Below are 16,940 nucleotides of genomic sequence, written 5' to 3' on the forward strand. Positions count from 1 at the left end.
TATGAAATTAAAACCGGTTTTGAAATAGAAATAGAAGACACTGGTAAAATACAGTAGGTCCGCCAGCTCCAAGTAGAGAGAGAAGACTTCAACGGAGAGAGCACAGCCCCCACCCACCGCCAGCACTGTGCGTTTTGACTAAGGGCATTCCACTATTTTGATCTCTAACCGGCCTCTACCTTGGGCCCAATCCCACAGAAAATATAATTATAGAAACATTGAAACATAGAAACATAGAAATTTACAGTGCAGAAGGAGGCCATTTCGGCCCATCATGTCCGCACCGGCCGACAAAGAGCCACACGGCCCTTGGTCAGCAGCCCTAAAGGTAACATATAAACCTATGAACAATGACCTATGAAAGGCAAAGAGCACCCAGCCCAACCAGTCCGCCTCAGCACAGTCTGCGACACCCCTTATACTAAAACATTCTACACTCCACCCCAATTGGAACCATGTGATCTCCTGGGAGAAGCAAAACCAGATAAAAACCCAGGCCAATTTATGGAGAAAAAATCTGGGAAAATTCCTCTCCGACCCATCGAGGCGATCGAAACTAGTCCAGGAGATCACCCTGGCCGTATTCTATTCCCTGCAGTACTTACCATTATATCTGCTCCGTCCAACAAAAGGTCATCCAGTCTAATCCCAATTACCAGCTCGAGGTCTGTAACCCTGCAGCTTGCTGCACTTTAAGTGCCCATCCAACCATCTCTTAAAAGTGGTGAGGATTTCTGCATCCACCACTCTTCCAGGCAACGAGTTCCAGATCCCCGCAACCCTCTGCATAAAGAAGCCCCCCCCCCCCCTAAAATCCCCTCTAAACCTTCCACCAACCACCTTAAAACTATGCCCCTCGTAATAGACCCCTCCACCAATGGAAATAGACCCTTACTATCCACTATGTCCAGGCCCCTCAATATTTTGTACACCTCAATGAGGTCTACTCTCAACCTCCTCTGTTCCAATGAGAACAAACCCAGCCTATCTAATCTGTCCTCATAACTAAGATTCTCCATTCCAGGCAGCATCCTAGTAAATCTCCTCTGCACCCTCTCGAGTGCAATCACGTCCTTCCTATAATACGACGACCAGAACTGCATGCAGTACTCCAGCTGTGGCCTTACCAAAGTATTATACAATTTAAGCATAACCTCCCTGCTCTTATATTCTATGACTTGGCCAATAAAGGCAAGCACTCCGTATGCCTTCTTAACCACCTTATCCACCTGGCCTGCTACTTTCAGGGATCTGTGGACAAGCTCTCCAAGGTCCCTTTGTTCATCTACAATATTAAGTAGCCTACCGCTTAATGTGTATACCCTTTCCTTATGAGCCCTCCCAAAGTGCATCATCTCACACTTCGCTGAATTAAATTCCATTTGCCACTGCTCTGCCCACCTGACCAGTAGATTGATATCCTCCTGCAGCCCATGACTTTCCTCTTCATTATCAACCACACCGCCAATTTTAATATTGTCTGCAAACTTCTTAATCATGCTCCCTATATTCAAATCTAAATCGTTGATATATACCACAAAAAACAAGGGTCCCAGTACTGAGCCCTGCGGAATCCCACTGGAAACATACTTCCAGTCACAAAAACATCCATCAATCATTACCCTTTGCTTCCTTCCTTCATTTGATTATAAATAGAGATGTGGTAGCTCATTCAAAGAGTTGAAAAGAAACATGAGACAATGGCATCGATCGATGTTGAGGGAAGCAAAATATTAGGAAAAACTATAGCACCAATAGTACATTAGTGCAGAAACTGCAATCAGACTAATCTCTGTCCTTCATCTTGCATGATAACTTTGGAAATGAAATGAAGGAAACAAAGGGATGATGGGTATGGCTGGTCAATTTAGTGTGAACATAGAAACATATAAAATAGGTGCAGGAGTAGGCCATTCGGCCCTTCGAGCCTACACCACCATTCAATATGATCATGGCTGATCATGCACTTCAGTACCCCATTCTTGCTTTCTATCCATACCCTTTGATCCCTTTAGACGTAAGGGCCACATCTAACTCACTTTTGAATATATCTAACGAACTGGCCTCAACAACTTTCTGTGGTAGAGAATTCCACATGCTCACAACTCTCTGAGTGAAGAAGTTTCTCTTCATTTCAGTCCTAAATGGATTACCCCTTATCCTTAGACAGTGACCCCTGGTTCTGGACTTCTCCAACATCGGGAACATTCTTCCTGCATCTAATCTGCCCAATCCCATCAGAATTTTATATGTTTCTATGAGATCCCCTCTCATTCTTCTAAATTCCAGTGAATATAAGCCTAGTCGATCCAATCTTTCTTCATTTGTCAGTCCTGTCATCCCAGAAATCAGTCTGGTGAACCTTCGCTGCACTCCCTCAATAGCAAGAATGTCCTTCCTCAGATTAGGAGACCAAAACTTACACAATATTCAAGGTGTGGCCTCACCAAGGCCTTTTACAACTGTAGTAAGACCTCCCTGCTCCATACTCAAATCCTCTCACTATGAAGGCCAACATGCCATTTGCCTTCTTCACCGCCTGCTGTACCTGTATGCCAACTTTCAATGACTGATGTACCTTGACACCCATATGTCGTTGCACCTCCCCTTTTACTAATCTGTCGCCATTCAGATAATAATCTGCCTTCCTGTTTTTAACACAAAAGTGGATAACCTCACATTTATCTACATTATACCGTATCTGCCATGCATTTGCCCACTCACCTAACCTGTCCAAGTCACCCTGCGGCCTCATAGCATCCTCCTCACAGCTCACATTGACATGCAGCTTAGTGTCATCTGCAAACTTGGAGATGTTACATTCAATTCCTTCGTCTAAATCATTAATGTATATTGTAAATGGCTGGGGTCCCAGCACTGAACCTTGCGGTACCTGCTTGCCATTCTGAAAAGGACCCGTTTATTCACACTCCTTGCTTCCTGTCTGCCAACCAGTGCTCTATCCACATCAGTACATTACCACCATACCATGTGCTTTAATTTTGCACACTAATCTCTTGTGCGGGACCTTGTCAAAAGCCTTTTGAAAGTCGAGATACACCACATCCACTGGTACTCCCTTGTTTACTCTACTAGTTACATCCTCAAAAAATTCTGGAACATTTGTCAATCATGATTTCCCTTTCATAAATCTATGCTGACTTGGACTGATCCTGTCACTGCTTTCTAAATGCGCTGCTATTACATCTTTAATAATTGATTCCAACATTTTCCCCACCACCGATGTCAGGCTGACCGGACTATAATTCCCTGTTTTCTCTCTTCCTCCTTTTTTAAAAAGTGGGGTTACATTAGCTACCCTCCAGTCCTTAGGAACTGATCCAGAGTCGATAGACTGTTGGAAAATGATTACCAATGCATCCACTATTTCTTGGCCCACTTCCTTAAGTACTCTGGGATGCAGACTGCCAGGGCCTGGGGATTTATTGGCCTTCAATCCCATCAATTTTCCTAACAGAACTTGCTGACTAATAATAATTTTCTTTAGTTCCTCCTTCTTGCTAGACCCTCGGTCCCCTAGTATTTCCAGAAGGTTATTTGTGTTTTCCTTAGTGAAGACAGAACCAAAGTGTTTGTTCAATTGGTCTGCCATTTCTTTGCTCCCCATTATAAATTCACCTGATTCTGACTGTAAGGGATCCACATTTGTCTTCACTAATCTCTTTCTCTTCACGTGTCTGTAGAAGCTTTTGCAGTCAGTTTTTATGTTCCGTGCAAGCTTACTCTCATATTCTATTTTCCCCCTCCTAATTAAACTTTTTGTCCTCCTCTGCTGAATTCTAAATTTCTCCCAGTCCTCAGGTTTGCTGCTTTTTTTGGACACTTTATATGTCTCTTCCTTGGATTTAACACTATCCCTAATTTCCCTTGTAAGCCACGGTTGAGCCACCTTCCCTGTTTTATTTTTATGCCAGACAGGCATTTACAATTGTTGAAGTTCATCCATGTGATCAGTAAATGTCTGCCACTGCCTATCTACCGTCAACCCTTTAAGTATCATTTGCCAGTCTATCCTAGCCAAATCACGTCTCATACTGTCGAAGTTACCTTTCTTTAAATTCAGGACTGTAGTCTCTGAATTAACTGTGTCACTCTCCATCTTAATGGAGAATTCTACCATATTATGGTCACTCTTCTCCAAGGGGCCTCGCACTCCAGGAAATCCTCCTCCACTGTATTGTTACCAGTTTGTTTAGCCCAATTTATATGTAGATTAAAGTCACCCATGATAACTGCTGTAGCTTTATTGCACGCATCCCTAATTTCCTGTTTTATGCCATCCCCAACCTCACTCTGACTGTTTGGTGGTCTGTACACAACTCCCACTAGCGTTTTCTGCCCTTTGGCGTTCCGCAGCTCTACCCATACAGGTTCCACCTCATCCACGCTAATGTCTTTCCTTACTCTTACGTTAATCGCCTCTTTAACCAGCAACGCTACTCCACCTCCTTTTCCTTTCAGTCTATCTTTCCTGAATATTGAATACCCTTGGATGTTGAGTTCCCAGCCTTGAGCCACGCTGGAGCCATGTCTCTGTAATCCGAATTACATCATATCTGTTAACAGTTATCTGCGCAGTGAATTCATTCACGAATGCTCCTCGCAGTGAGACACAGAGCCTTCAGGCTTGTTCTTTTTAACATTCTTTGTCCTTTTAGAATTATGTTGTAAAGTGGCCCTTTTTGATTTTTGCCTTTGATTTTTCTGCCCTCCACTTCTACTTTTCTCCTTTATACCTTTAGCTTCTGGCCCCATTTTACTTCCCTCTGTCTCCCTACATAGGTTCCCATCCCCCTGCTCTATTACTTTAAATCCTCCCCAACAGCACTAGCAAACACTGCTGCTAGGACATCGGTTCCAGTCCTGCCCAGGTGCAGACCGTCCATTTTGTACTGGTCACACCTCCCCCAGAACTGGTTCTAATGTCCCAGGAATTTGAATCCCTCCCTCTTGCACCATTCCTCAAGCCACGTATTCATCCTAATTATTCTGCTATTTCTACTCTGATTAGCACGTGGCACTGGTAGCAATCCTGAGATTACTACCTTTGAAGTCCTACCTTTTAATTTAACTCCTTGCTCCCTAAATTCAGCTTGTAGGACCTTTTTACCTATATCGTTGGTACCTATATGCACCACGACAATTGGCACCAGGGAGGCAACATACCATCCTGGAGTCTCGTTTGACGCTGCAATTGAAAGCACTCCAGACAGATACAGACTGAATTAGAAATTCTGGGCTGAATTTTAATGGAGAGACAGTGTAAAAGTGGGGCAGCTCCGAAGCGGTGGGGAAACCTGGGATAATGGGTTTCCCGCTGGCTCTGCTGAATTTAATGGCAGGACCTGATTTGCATGGGAAGGCTCTTATCCCACTCTTAGCCAGCCAGATTGAGAGGTTTCTCTGGCCGCCCATGTTTCCCTAACCTGCCACCAACACCCAGATTGAGAAACTGGCTGGTTGAGGCCAGGTGGGCCTGTAGCACTAGAGCACAAAGAGGAGGGAGCGAGGGATAATATGGGGTCAAGGGGGAGGCTGGAGAAGCACGGGGAAGGCTGGCAGCAGCAGGTGGGTGGGGACGTCAGGTGAGGTTCGGGAACCAGGAGCAGCACAGGGGGGGGTGGGGCGGGGGGGGGTGGCGGGTTTAGGAACGATTGGTGGCGAGAGGAGCACGGGGAGGATCGGGGGATGGAGTGCAATGGGGAGGGGATCTCAGTAAAGCTCGGCGGCCAGAGGAGCAGAAAGGCGGCAGAGTGGGCGGCAGACAACATCGCCGGGGCGAAGGAGCATAGGGGTGTGGGGGGGAGGCCTCATGGGGTGGGGATATCGGAAGCCTGGGTGGGGGTGGCGATTGGAGGCCCGGGGTCTCTGATCGCAGGGAGATGGGTTCGGTTGGGTCGCTGGATCCAGGAGGTAAGTGTAAAGGCATTTACATTTATTACTTAAATGGCCGAGTTGCCTCCTGCCCTCCGCTGGAATTGGGTGGGTTGGAGGCGAGTTCTGGTTGGGATTCAGATTAAGTTCACGTGACCCCAACCCACTCAAATGACACTTCCTACTGATTATATGTGTGTTTATGTTTTATTGATGTCTCATTATATAGTGATTTCCCAACTCGAAATTACATTGCTGGAAACAAAATAAGGGCACGTCTTTTTTTAAAGCAAGGCAAGTGATAACATTGCAGCATCAGCCTAGATTTTGTGCTCAAGTCTCTGGAGTGGGACTTGAACATACAACCTCCTGACTCAGAAGCAAGAGTGCTACGATTGAGCCATGGCTTACACCTAACTGCGTAGATAATTGTGCAGTACATTTTCTTGTTCACCATCACTGGGTATCAATGCATGTTGTTATGAAGTGCTCATCCATGTCTGCATGCCACCTGGAATTATTAATTACATATTATTCATGGTGCTCATCCCAGTTCAATTCAGGCTCACAATCTTTTTTTTGAAGAATGTGGCCAATTGCAGTTCAGGCTCAAAAACTGAAGAGATAGAAATGCAATATATTCCTTCAATGATACTCTGAAATTGCAACAATTTCCAATAGGGCTGCCCGATTAGTATAACTGCACATACTGCATCCTCTGTCCCTTCAAATCGACAGCCAGTAATAGTAATGCTCAATCTGTCATGGTTAACATGATTCTACTATAAAAGCATTGCCTTGAATTATGAACATTTTTAAACAATATTTTTCAAATGATTTTTCATAGGGACGACACAGATATAGTTCTGATGGAAATGAAAAGAATATCATAATATTTCAGTGAACTCCAAAAAAATAACCACACCATGGGCTCAATTTTCCCCAAGTCCGTTTTCTGGCATATTGCCAGAGTTGCGCCGCTTATTTAGGTCCAGAAATGCACCAGAGAAACATGTCCAAACTTTTCCCGATGTTTCTGCTGTAATCCGGACCAGCGCAGCGTGGCCAGTCGCCTGGAGGGATGGAGCCTGTGGTCGGCACTGAAAAACGCAGCCGGCCTTTCTGCGCATGCGTGGGAAAAAAAACGTTCGTTTTTGACATCACTGCAATGGGTGCGCATGCGCAGTACAGCGCCGAGTTGGCAATCGAGAGGCCTCCAGACCGGGACCGGGATTTCAAGCGGCGCAGCTAGATATCCAGGGTAAGCATAGAGTAAGAAAAGAATGGGATGGTTTATGGTCACTTTTAAGTTGCTTGTAATTAGTTATTCATAGAAATTATAGTCATACAGAAAACTGTAGACTTATGTCATGCTCGGTTATTCATTCATGTTATGTAGGTTTGGATGACTATGTAGGGCCAAAGAATTCCGATGTGATGTGATGATATAAGATGGGTACTAGATTAAAGGACTTGTAATTTTTGTGAAGGTGGGGTTAAATGATGACAAAGTGAGACCGTTAAACAGTTCCAAATACGTTATTGATAAGTTGAGTTTGGATTCGTGCTTCTGCCGTCACTGAGAAGTTATCTGAGTAATGGTCCTCCTGATACTCCATGTTCTTTTACCTCCAAAACAGCTATGGCACTTCCAGAGGCATCTCCATGCCCAGGTCTTTCTGGATAAAACAGTTGCTCCCTCCCCCGCTGACCCTCTCCGGTCCCCGAGTGCGTGCCGGTCCCGGTCCACTGTGGCCCCGAGTGCGTGCCTTCACGGTCCGCTATGGCCCCTGAATGCATGCCTTCCCGGTCCGCTGTGGCCCCGAGTGCATGCCTTCCCGGTCCGCTGTGGCCCCCAAGTGAGTGCTTTCTCGGTCTGCTGTGGTCCCCGAGTGCATGCCTTCCTGGTCCGCTATGACCCCTGAGTGCATGCCTTCCTGGTCCGCTGTGGCCCTGAGTGCGTGCCTTCCTGGTCCGCTGTGGCCCTGAGTGCGTGCCTTCCCGGTCCGCTGCGGTCCCTGAGTGTGTGCCTTCCCGGTCCGCTGTGGCCCCGAGTGCGTGCCTTCCCGGTCCGCTGTGGCCCCGAGTGCGTGCCTTCCCAGTCCACTGTGGCCCCCGAGTGAGTGCTGGTCCCGGTCCACTGTGGCCCCCGAGTGCGTGCCTTCCCGGTCCACTGTGGCCCTGAGTGCGTGCCTTCCCGGTCCGCTGTGGCCCCGAGTGCGTGCCTTCCCAGTCCACTGTGGCCCCCGAGTGTGTGCTGGTCCCGGTCCACGGTGGCCCCCGAGTGCGTGCCTTCCCGGTCCACTGTGGCCCCCGAGTGAGTGCTGGTCCCGGTCCACTGTGCCCCCGAGTGCGTGCTGGTCCCGGTCCGCTGTGGCCCCCGAGTGTGTGCTGGTCCCGGTCCACTGTGGCCCCCGAGTGAGTGCTGGTCCCGGTCCACTGTGGCCCCCGAGTGAGTGCTGGTCCCAGTCCACTGTGGCCCCCGAGTGAGTGCTGGTCCCGGTCCACTGTGGCCCCCGAGTGCGTGCCTTCCCGGTCCACTGTGCCCCCGAGTGTGTGCTGGTCCCGGTCCACTGTGGCCCCCGAGTGCGTGCCTGCCGGTCAATTTGTTCCCTCCCTTGCTGAGCCTCTCCGGTCCCGAGTACGTGGCGGTCCAGGTCCGCTCCGCTTCCCGCTCCTAGCCCAGGCCGAATGGCCTCTGATTTACTTAATTGCGCCGATTTCTTTAACTCTCCGCAAGGGTTTTCTCGAGTGGCCATATACGCTGGCCTAAGCAGAAATGGAGCAACTATCAGCTGGCCAAAGTTCACTAAATGGCCAGAATTGGCGTAAGTAGCTGGTTACGCCCCCTTTGGATGAAAAAAAACTTAACTAAAGGGAACGTAACTAAATGAGTTATGCTGGTGCAAATTGATCGGGGAAACTGGATTTTTAAGTTTGACCAGAAAAAGCAGCCTGCTCCAAAAGAACAGCACAAATCACTGGGGAAAATTGAGCCCTATAATTCAACTACTCAATTTGTAACTGGCACTTTTTACAAAACCACTTAAATTATATTTAAAACATAAATAAATAATGTTTGAAGAACTTTTATAGGATCACCGATTTATTGAAATATAAAATGTAAATAGTGATTTGTGAATATAAAAAGCTAGTATATTTATTAATTATTTAGTAAAATGCATAGACATGTATAATTGTATACATTGGCAATATATTAATTTCCTAATAACAAGCAAATAACTACATACTTTGCTGTTCATAGAAATTATAGAATCATAGAATGACAGCACAGAAGGAGGCCTTTCGGCCCATCGAGCCTGTGCTGACTCTTCGAAAGACCTGTCCACACCCCCACCCCTTTCACCATAGCCATGCAAATTTTTCACCAAAATATAAAGACATTCTCTTCATTTCCATTTTCAACCAGAAATTATGGAAATGATTGTTCCTAATGTTGTATTACTTGTGTGAAAACTAGCAGGAACTGGGTTCAGGTCATATTTCCTGGCAATTCGATTCTTTCCACATTCATTTTTTGCAAGCACTGTAGTTGATGGCAGTGGAGTCATAGAAACATAGAATCATAGAAAATAGGTGCAGGAGTAGGCCATTCGGCCCTTTGAGCCTGCACCGCCATTCAATAAGATCATGGCTGATCATTCCCTCAGTACCCCTTTCCTGCTTTCTCTCCATACCCCTTGATCCCCTTAACCGTAAGAGCCATATCTAACTCCCTCTTGAATATATCCAGTGAACTGGCATCAACAACTCTCTGTGGCAGGGAATTCCACAGGTTAGCAACTCTCTGAGTGAAGAAGTTTCTCCTCATCTCAGTCCTAAATGGCCTACCCCTTATCCTAAGACTATGTCCCCTGGTTCTGGACTTCCCCAACATCGGGGACATTCTTCCCGCATCTAACTTGTCCAGTCCCGTCAGAATCTTATACGTTTCTATGAGATCCCCTCTCATCCTTCTAAACTCCAGTGAATAAAGGCCCAGTTGATCCAGTCTCTCCTCAGATGACAACCCAGCCATCCCTGGAATCAGTCTGGTGAACCTTCGCTGCACTCCCTCAATAGCAAGAACGTCCTTCCTCAGACTAGGAGACCAAAACTGAACACAATATTCCAGGTGAGGCCTCACTAAGGCCCTGTACAACTGCATTAAGACCTCCCTGCTTCTATATTCAAATCCCCTAGCTATGAAGGCCAACATATCATTTGCCTTCTTTACCGCCTGCTGTACCTGCGTGCTCACTTTCAGTGACTGATGAACCATGACACCCAGGTCTCGTTGCACCTCCCCTTTTCCTAATCTGCCGCTATTCAGATAATATTCTGCCTTCGTGTTTTTGTCACCTTAATTATATCTATTTAACTCTGTTCTTTTTTGACTGTCCATCACATATCAGTGCTGCAAACTCTTGGAGCTATCGTCAATAGATTGCAGTATTTGTTCATGATGTTGATGAAGTGATTGTTCCGGGAGCAGATTAGTGTGGGCCTCACTTTTATATTACACCACAAGAAACCATGCAATGTGATTTTTGGGTAGCTCCATATTTTATTATCAAATCCAAGGACCACAACGTTTCCACTATAAAATCCTGTACCTTCATCTCTAACTGGAAGAGACAGGGGGGTCGAAATTGCCCCTCTCCTTAAGACCTATTAACTATGTAAATCGACAGCCATGCTGCAGAGTGGAGTGGTCGTTGACTTTCCGTGGCATGGCTGCTACTAGCCCAGTTGCCCTCCTCTGTTTTCCCGGCAGTGCTCCGACCCCCCCCACCACTCCGCTGCTGCTGATCTAACGCCCCGACGGTGACATTCCCCTCCCAAAATCTTCAGCCCGCCTGGCGAGACCAAAGCCTGGTTTTTCCCAGTGGTCCAGTGAGGCTGTGACCTTCTGCAACGGCAGTGGGACTTCCTTTAAAGGGGAGGACGCACTGTCGCTGCTGCCATATTTTTTTTTCATCCGACTGTCATGTCGGCCTAACAAATATGCCCCGAGGTTCAGCTGGGCCGTCAACAGGCCGCCTGGCAACCCCTCTTGGGTGCCAGGCCACTGGCCCAGCCAAAACCCTCACTGGTGGCTATAAGGGTTTACACGTTTCGTGATCAGAGGCCACGGACTGAAATGGTTTAAAAAATAAACTGTGGGACTATTGGACAGGAGAAAGAGTGCCTGCCTGGGGCAGGTGGTGACTCATAACTGATTAATGCAATTTCTGTGGTCAGGAGCGAGACCTGATTAACACCGAGACAAAGGATTTTGATACAGTCAAGCAGAGACTTTAGGTTTTCAGAGAAGTAATGGCAGGGATAGTGGATGCATTGGTTGTAATTTACCAGCAATTGGAAAACTGCAAATGTGACGCCCCTGTTCAAAAAAGGAGTCAGACAAAAAGCTGGAAACTATAGACCAGTTAGCCTAACATCTGTGGTTGGGAAAATGTTGGAGTCCATTATTAAAGAAGCAGTAACAGGACATTTGGAAAAGCATAATTTGGTCAGGCAAAGTCAGCATGGATTTATGAAGGGGAAGTCATGTTTGACAAATTTGCTGGAATTCTTTGAAGATGTATCGAACAGGGTGGATAAAGGGGAACCAGTGGATGTGGTGTATTTGGACTTCCAGAAGGCATTTGACAAGGTGCCACACAAACGATTACTTCACAAGATAAAAGTTCACGGGGTTGGGGATAATATATTAGCATAGATAGAGGATTGTCTGATAAACAGAAAACACAGAGTTGGGATAAATGGTTCATTCTCGGGTTGGCAATCAGTAACGAGTGGGGTGCTGCAGGGATCAGTGCTGGGACCCCAACTATTTACAATCTATATTAACGACTTGGAAGAGGGAACTGAGTGGAACATAGCCAAGTTTGCTGACGATACAAAGATGGGAGGAAGGGTAATGTGTGAGGAGGACATAAAGGGCTGCAAAAAGACATAGACAGGCTAAGTGAGTAGGCAAGAATTTGGCAGATGGAGTATAATGATGGAAAATGTGAGGTCATGCACTTTGGCAGAAAAAATCAAAGAGCAAGTTATTATTTAAAAGAGAAAGATTGCAAATTGCTGCATTACAGCGGGACCTGGAGATACTTGTGCATGAAACACAAAAGGATAGTATGCAGGTACAGCAAGTGATCAGGAAGGCCAATGGAATCTTGGCTTTTATTGCAAAGGGGATGGAGCATAAAAACAGGGAAGTCTTGTTACAGCTGTAAAGGGTATTCGTGAGGCCACACCTGGAATACTGCGTGCAGTTTTGGTTTCCATATTTACGAAAGGATATACTTGCTGTGGAGGCAGTTCAGAGAAGGTTCACTCGGTTGATTTCGGGGATGAGTAGGTTGACTTATGAGGAAAGGTTGAGTAGGTTGGGCCTCTACTCATTGGAATTCAGAAGAATGAGAGGTGATCTTATAGAAACGTATAAGGTTATGAGGGGGCTTGACAAGGTGGATGCAGAGAGGATGTTTCCACTGGTGGGGGAAACTAGAACTAGAGGGCATGATCTTAAGATAAGGGGCCGCCCATTTAGAACTGAGATGGGTTGTGAACCTGTGGAATTCGCTGCCTCAGAGAGCTGTGGAAGCTGGAACATGAAATAAATTTAAGACAGCAATGGACAGTTTCTTGAACGATAAGGGGATAAGGGGTTATGGGGAGTGGACAGGGAAGTGGAGCTGGGTCCATGATCAGATCAGCCATGGTAGTTGGAGCAGCGCGAGTCCGGGGTTGGTGAGGCCTATAAAAGGCCCAGCGGGAGAGTGAGGCGGCGGCAGCAGTTGGAGCAGCGCGAGTACGGGGTTGGTGAGGCCTATAAAAGGCCCAGCGGGAGAGTGAGGCGGCGGCAGTTGGAGCAGCGCGAGTCCGTGGTTGGTGAGGCCTATAAAAGGCCCAGCGGGAGTATGAGGTGGCGGCAGTTGGAGCAGCGCAAGTCCGGGATTGGTGATACCTATAAAAGGCCCAGCGGGAGAGTGAGGTGGCGGCAGTTGGAGCAGCGTGAGTCCGGGGTTGGTGAGACCTATAAAAGGCCCAGCGGGAGAGTGAGGCGGCGGCAGTTGGAGCAGCGCGAGTCCGTGGTTGGTGATACCTATAAAAGGCCCAGCGGGAGAGTGAGGTGGCGGCAGTTGGAGCAGCGTGAGTCCGGGGTTGGTGATACCTATAAAAGGCCCAGCGGGAGAGTGAGGTGGCGGCAGTTGGAGCAGCGTGAGTCCGGGGTTGGTGAGACGTGCTTGTGCAGCTACAGGGAGAAGGCAAAAAAGAAGTAGAAAGAAACAGAAAGGTGACGTCACAGCCAAAGGGGTGGGTGATTGGCTGGTGATTGGTGAGTAGTTCTTTTTTCTCTTCTGTAACAGTGAGTAAACTTTAGCATTGTTGTTGCCTATCTAAGGGTTAAGTCATGACAGGACAGCTCGGTCGCGTGTTATGCTCCTCTTGTACCATGTGGAAACTCAGGGACGACTCCAGTGTCCCTGACGACGACGTGTGCGGGAAGTGTGTCCGCCTCCAGCTCCTGACGGACCGCGTTGCAGAGTTGGAGCTGAGAGTGGATTCACTCTGGAGCATCCACAATGCTGAGAATGACATGAGTAGCACAAGTAGCGAGTTGGTCTTACCGCAGTTGAAGGGTCCACAGCCAGATAGGGAATGGAAGACCGGCAGGATGAGTAGTGCAAGCGGGGTGGTGCAGGCGTCCACTGTGGTCATCCCCCTGCAAAACAGATACACTGCTTTGAGTGCTGTTGGGGGGGATGACTCATCGGGGGAGGGCAGCAGCGGCCAGGTTCATGGCACCGTGGCTGACTCTGTTGCACAGGAAGGCGGGAAAAAAAGTGGGAGAGCGATAGTGATAGGGGATTCAATTGTAAGGGGAATAGATAGGCGTTTCTGCGGCCGCAACCGAGACTCCAGGATGGTATGTTGCCTCCCTGGTGCAAGGATCAAGGATGTCTCAGAGCGGGTGCAGGACATTCTAAAAAGGGATGGAGAACAGCCAGTTGTCGTGGTGCACATTGGTACCAACGCCATAGGTAAAAAAAGGGATGAGGTCCTACGAAACGAATTTAAGGAGCTAGGAGGTAAATTAAAAAGTAGGACCTCAAAAGTAGTAATCTCAGTGTTGCTACCAGTGCCACGTGCTAGTCAGAGTAAGAATCGCAGGATAGCGCAAATGAATACGTGGCTTGAACAGTGGTGCAGCAGGGAGGGATTCAAATTCCTGGGGCATTGGAACCGGTTCTGGAGGAGTTGGGACCAGTACAAACCGGACGGTCTGCTCCTGGGCAGGACCGGAACGAATGTCCTAGCGGGAGTGTTTGCTAGTGCTGTTGGGGAGGAGTTAAACTAATATGGCAGGGGTATGGGAACCAATGCAGGGAGACAGAGGGAAAAAAAAAGGAGACAAAAACAAAAGACAGAAAGGAGATGAGGAAAGGTGGAGGGCAGAGAAACCCAAGACAAAAAACAAAAAGGGCCACATTACAGCAAAATTCTAAAAGGACAAAGGGTGTTAAAAAAAACAAGCCTGAAGGCTTTGTGTCTTAATGCAAGGAGTATCCGTAATAAGGTGGATGAATTAACTGTGCAAATAGATGTCAACAAATATGATGTGATTGGGATTACGGAGACATGGCTCCAGGGTGATCAGGGCTGGGAACTCAACACCCAAGAGTATTCAACATTCAGGAAGGATAGAATAAAAGGAAAAGGAGGTGGGGTAGCATTGCTGGTTAAAGAGGAGATTAATGCAATAGTTAGAATGGACATTAGCTTGGATGATGTGGAATCTATATGAGCAGAGCTGCAGAACACCAAAGGGCAAAAAAGGTTAGTGGGAGTTGTGTACAGACCTCCAAACAGTAGTAGTGATGTTGGGGAGGGCATCAAACAGGAAATTAGGGGTGCATGCAATAAGGGTGCAGCAGTTATAATGGGTGACTTTAATATGCACATAGATTGGGCTAACCAAACTGGAAGCAATACGGTGGAGGAGGATTTCCTGGAGTGCATAAGGGATGGTTTTCTAGACCAATATGTCGAGGAACCAACTAGGGGGGAGGCCATCTTAGACTGGGTGTTGTGTAATGAGAGAGGATTAATTAGCAATCCCGTTGTGCGAGGCCCCTTGGGGAAGAGTGACCATAATATGGTGGAATTCTGCATTAGGATGGAGAATGAAACAGTTAATTCAGAGACCAAGGTCCAGAACTTAAAGAAGGGTAACTTTGAAGGTATGAGGCGTGAATTGGCTAGGATTGATTGACGAATGATACTTAAGGGGTTGACTGTGGATGGGCAATGGCAGACATTCAGAGACCGCATGGATGAACTACAACAATTGTACATTCCTGTCTGTCGTAAAAATAAAAAAGAGAAGGTGGCTCAACCGTGGCTATCAAGGGAAATCAGGGATAGTATTAAAGCCAAGGAAGTGGCATACAAATTGGCCAGAAATAGCAGTGAACCCGGAGACTGGGAGAAATTTAGAACTCAGCAGAGGAGGACAAAGGATTTGATTAGGGCAGGGAAAATGGAGTACGAGAAGAAGCTTGCAGGGAACATTAAGACGGATTGCAAAAGTTCCTATAGATATGTAAAGAGAAAAAGGTTAGTAAAAACAAACGTAGGTCCCCTGCAGTCAGAATCAGGGGAAGTCATAACGGGGAACAAAGAAATGGCGGACCAATTAAACAAGTACTTTGGTTCTGTATTCACTAAGGAGGACATTAACCTTCCAGATACAAGAGGGGTCAGAGGGTTTAGTAAGGAGGAGGAACTGAGGGAAATCCTTATTAGTCAGGAAATTGTATTGGAGAAATTAATGGGATTGAAGGCCGATAAATCCCCAGCGCCTGATGGACTGCATCCCAGAGTACTTAAGGAGGTGGCCTTGGAAATAGCGGATGCATTGACAGTCATTTTCCAACATTCCATTGACTCTGGATCAGTTCCTATCGAGTGGAGGGTAGCCAATGTAACCCACTTTTTAAAAAAGGAGGGAGAGAGAAAACAGGGAATTATAGACCGGTCAGCCTGACATCGGTAGTGGGTAAGATGATGGAATCAATTATTAAGGATGTCATAGCAGCGCATTTGGAAAGAGGTGACATGATAGGTCCAAGTCAGCATGGATTTGTGAAAGGGAAATCATGCTTGACAAATCTTCTGGAATTTTTTGAGGATGTTTCCAGTAGAGTGGACAAGGGAGAACCAGTTGATGTGGTATATTTGGACTTTCAGAAGGATTTCGACAAGGTCCCACACAAGAGATTAATGTGCAAAGTTAAAGCACATGGGATTGGGGGTAGTGTGCTGACGTGGATTGAGAACTGGTTGTCAGACAGGAAGCCAAGAGTAGGAGTAAATGGGGACTTTTCAGAATGGCAGGCGGTGACTAGTGGGGTACCGCAAGGTTCTGTGCTGGGGCCCCAGCTGTTTACACTGTACATTAATGATTTCGACGAGGGGATTAAATGTAGTATCTCCAAATTTGCGGATGACACTAAGTTAGGTGGCAGTGTGAGCTGCGAGGAGGATGCTATGAGGCTGCAGAGTGACTTGGATAGGCTAGGTGAGTGGGCAAATGCATGGCAGATGAAGTATAATGCGGATAAATGTGAGGTTATCCACTTTGGTGGTAAAAACAGAGAGACAGACTATTATCTGAATGGTGACAGATTAGGAAAAGGGGAGGTGCAACGAGACCTGGGTGTCATGGTAGATCAGTCATTGAAGGTTGGCATGCAGGTACAGCAGATGGTTAAGAAAGCAAATGGCATGTTGGCCTTCATAGCGAGGGGTTTTGAGTACAGGGGCAGGGAGGTGTTGCTACAGTTGTGGTGAGGCCACACCTGGAGTATTGTGTACAGTTTTGGTCTCCTAACCTGAGGAAGGACATTCTTGCTTTTGAGGGAATGCAGCGAAGGTTCACCAGATTGATTCCCGGTATGGCGGGACTGACCTATCAAGAAAGACTGGATCAACTGGGCTTGTATTCACTGGAGTTCAGAAGAATAAGAGGG

Source organism: Pristiophorus japonicus, chromosome 4 (genome assembly GCF_044704955.1).
Source record: "Pristiophorus japonicus isolate sPriJap1 chromosome 4, sPriJap1.hap1, whole genome shotgun sequence".
In the NCBI taxonomy this organism is placed as follows: domain Eukaryota; kingdom Metazoa; phylum Chordata; class Chondrichthyes; family Pristiophoridae; genus Pristiophorus; species Pristiophorus japonicus.